The sequence below is a fragment of the Suncus etruscus genome, chromosome 16 (genome assembly GCF_024139225.1).
Source record: "Suncus etruscus isolate mSunEtr1 chromosome 16, mSunEtr1.pri.cur, whole genome shotgun sequence".
NCBI lineage: Eukaryota > Metazoa > Chordata > Mammalia > Eulipotyphla > Soricidae > Suncus > Suncus etruscus.
Window position 1 is genome coordinate 40,171,636 of NC_064863.1, and position 3,616 is coordinate 40,175,251.

A 3,616-nucleotide genomic window follows, 5' to 3' on the forward strand; every position below is an offset into this window, starting at 1 on the left:
GAAATTGTTGCGTCCACTTGGGACAAAGTAGGACATGAAATGAGTGATCATTTTGTAAATAATGATGATTCACAGAAGGAAAAAATTATGTTCCAATATTGGAGCCTGTTAAGAGATATCATTGTAACTAAAAATGCCGGAACCGCCAAAGACATCATCCATGCCGTTGAATCTCATGTACAACAAGTCTCCCGTGAGTGTTCCAGGACTCCCTCTCGTTCTAATTCTGTCTCTCATCTCCCTTCTCCCTCTGAGAATACTTCCCCTTGTCCTCCCTCCACCACTGATTCTTCTACCTTTGTCTCCAAAGTAACTAATGCTCTTAAAGATCTCTCTAATGCTTCTCATTTATATCCCTCCCTTACTTCTGTCCATGCTTCTGCTCTATGCACCCAGACCCCTACAGAAGAGGCCGCTGCAGCCTCTGTGCAAAATCCTAAACAGCCCTTCACTTCCCTAGCTTCAGCTCCGTCCCTGTTTCACCACCCTCCCCTCCTTAGCCAGCAATTGCAACAATACAAAGCCTTTAATTGGAAAAGCCTCAAAGAGCCTTTTCAAGCCGTAACCTCCTATGGCCCCCAAGCCCCTTACACGCTCTCCTGCTTAGAATCTAAAAGCTGAACTCTTTGTCTCTTGGGAAGTTAACTTTTTTTTCCGCTGCAAAGCCCTTGCAGAGAGGCAGGAATTCTGATCTCTAAGCTCTTATAGCTAGCCTCGCCTCTTTTCATACCTTAAAGGTACAGCACACTTTCCAGGTCCCAGCTTGCCAACATGGCTCTTGCTGCCCTCTGTGCCTGGAAGTCGCTCCCCAGAGCCGGCATTCCAGCAGCTCCCCCACACCGGCAACAAACTGTTGCTGCTTTCTCCCTCCCCCCCCCCCCTTTTTCTGACTTAAGCTCCCAACTCACCACTATTACATCCATGGTCTCTCACCTCTCTAACAAACTTGATAATGCTCTTAGCTCAAAAACCAGTGCTACTACCTTTCCTGTCTTTCTCCCTCATGGAAAAAGTCTCCCCCCCCCTCCCTGCCTGCTCAGCAGCCTCCGCAGCTACCTTCTCAAACGCCTCCCACTGATCCCCCGCACCCCAGGGGAAAAATTCTAAATGCCCAAGACGCTCAGTCCCTAACCATGGCAGATTCCCTCCTCTCACCGCTCCCCCTCTTAAAGCTATAAAAATGAAACTACTTGGCCAAATTAAAAATCTTAAACAAATCTTAAGCCTTCAAAAACAGGCTGCTTCTCTTGATTCACAGGTTTCTGCCCTTCAGGCGTTTCCCCCCCCCTCCTAAATCTATAGTTGTCTGTCCTCTGCCCACTAAATTCCACGGCCAAGCCCCCCCTCTTGAGAATTCAAAGAAACAAACTAATAAAAGTCAGGCTGAGTGCCATAAAACAGAAACTGCTGCAGTGCCTACAAAAAATTCTAAGGGCACAGTGAGCAGGATAATTACAAAGTATCATCTGCTAAGCCATAAAACCTTGCGATATCTACACTTTGCTGTTAAAACTTCTGAGCCTAATGTACCCTTTACTAAGTACATTTTGTTCAAACCAGCCCTCAGCCTCCTTCAGCCTCTTTCCTGCCAGCCTTGGAAAACAGCCAGCTCAAGCCCTGCCACTCCCACTTTAAGCCTTCCAATTCACCTTGAAATACCCAATCTTTGTTATTCAAAAGAAATCTGAAAAGTAGCATCTCTTGCATATTCTCAAATCAATTAATAAAACCATGATCCCCATGGTGCTTTTGCAACCCAGACTCCCCTCTTCGGTTGCCATTCCCTCTAATTCCAATAAATTAGTAATTAATCTTAAAAGATTGCTTTTTTTTTTCCTATATATCATTACACCCTGCTAACTGTAAATAATTTGCCTCTAACCTTCCTGCTGTTAACTGTGCTAGCCCCTCCCCAAGTTATCAGTAAAAAACTCTGCTTCACCTTGTCAGCCCTACACTTCGTCAAATATGTGTTATTAGGTTTAGTGCATTAAGTAGTGTAAAGTAATTATTAAAACATTAAAAAGCAACAGAAAGATAAAGGCAATAAATTTTTTTTTTCATGCCTCTCAGAAAATTTTAGAGCAAGGTCATAATTCTGTCACTTTACAGATAACAAAATGTTGGTAAAAGAAAAACTTCTTTGTGTTTTAAAATCCAAACGAACACAAAAGTGTTAAATTTAAGTCTTATATTTCTATTAAAAGTTTTATTTTAATTTTTAAAGTATTTACAAAATTATGTGAAAAATAATGTGGTTAGCCTTTTTAAACAATATAGTTAATTTAATGCACAGTGAACACCTAGGTGTGCTTTATAGTACCCTTAGTTTTAACTTTGTGCTACAGCAATGGTTGTTCTTTATTTCTGCATTGAAAGAACTATTATTTTAAGTGCATTCAAAATATCAGCACATTATACAAATCTGTATATTTGTGTCGCAGTGAAAAAATAATATAAATGAAAAATATATTATATATAATTTTATAAGTAATATATAAAAGTAACTAAACTTTATAAGCAAATTAACTAGTATTAAATATAATTTTAGTCTTAAGTTCTAAGTGTGTAAATGTATCAAATGTCTTTAACTATATTTTATAATAATCTAAGCATTTAGTTAATTTAGTATATAATATTTTTTACAAATTATTCACATAAAGTCTTCATAGTAAAAACAGTTGTTTGTTTTTTAAAATCAGTTTTTATACCTTTAATAATCATAGTTCATGCTATTGTGTTTAATCATAAAAATTTTAACACTTTATTGCAGCTGTCTTACTATTCTACTGCAAAACCAATTTAAAGAAAACCTATTCATTTACAGCAAATCATTTCATACTTCCAAGTAGAGACTCCTTCTACAGTGCTCATTAACCATTTTACTTAATGTTTTAAACTTCAAATTAAAATTGTTTTAAAAATGTTTTGTGTTAAATCTAAACCTTAAAATTTATTTTCAGCAAAGTTCCACTCCATCTACATTAAGTACTTCTCAAAACTAAAAAAAATTTTTCTACAAAAATTTTTTTTTTCTTCTCACAAACATGCTAGCTAAATATTTAAAAGCGCTTGTCAATTTTTTATAAATCAGTCTTAAATCAATCCTTTTGTCTGCTTATGTGTCTGTTGTGATGAATGAAAGTGGCCACAAGTGTAAAATGTTGTGTTTAGTGTTGTTTTGTTTTGTCTGTTTATTTGTTATCTCTACATTTTATAATAATACAATTTTTAAAGCCTTATCCATTTTTTAAATTTCAATTAATTTTTTCAACCTGGTTCAGTCTGGTCAGTTCACAGACTGGCATCTTACAACTAAAAATCATGTGTTAAAAATTATGTATTAAGCTAGCTTTGTCCTTCTAAGAACATGGCGGAGGGTGTGGAGAATGGCAAACCCCAGATTTCTCAATGGCCATCGGGGATAACTTTTCCCTGGAGAATTTCTGGACTTTGCAGTCACCTGGCTTTCCTGCTATGTGTAAGTTCAAGCCTATAGAATATGTATTTATGGCTAAAAAATAGCATCCAGCTTTAACATAATAACTAGAAGTTTAAGAAAAATCCTTTATATTCAGTTTAAAAAAATTTTTTTAATTAGCAATTGTTAATTATA

The 3,616-nt window shown here is 36.6% G+C and overlaps 1 non-coding gene across 1 annotated transcript; it reads left to right on the plus strand.

Annotated features, from left to right (window-relative positions):
* The first annotated feature begins 2,288 nt into the window (after nucleotides 1-2,288).
* LOC126033270 (small nucleolar RNA SNORA22) lies at nucleotides 2,289-2,418 on the plus strand. Its single transcript, XR_007504380.1, has one exon. It is a non-coding gene; the product is annotated as a small nucleolar RNA SNORA22 (small nucleolar RNA).
* The last annotated feature ends 1,198 nt before the right edge of the window (nucleotides 2,419-3,616 follow it).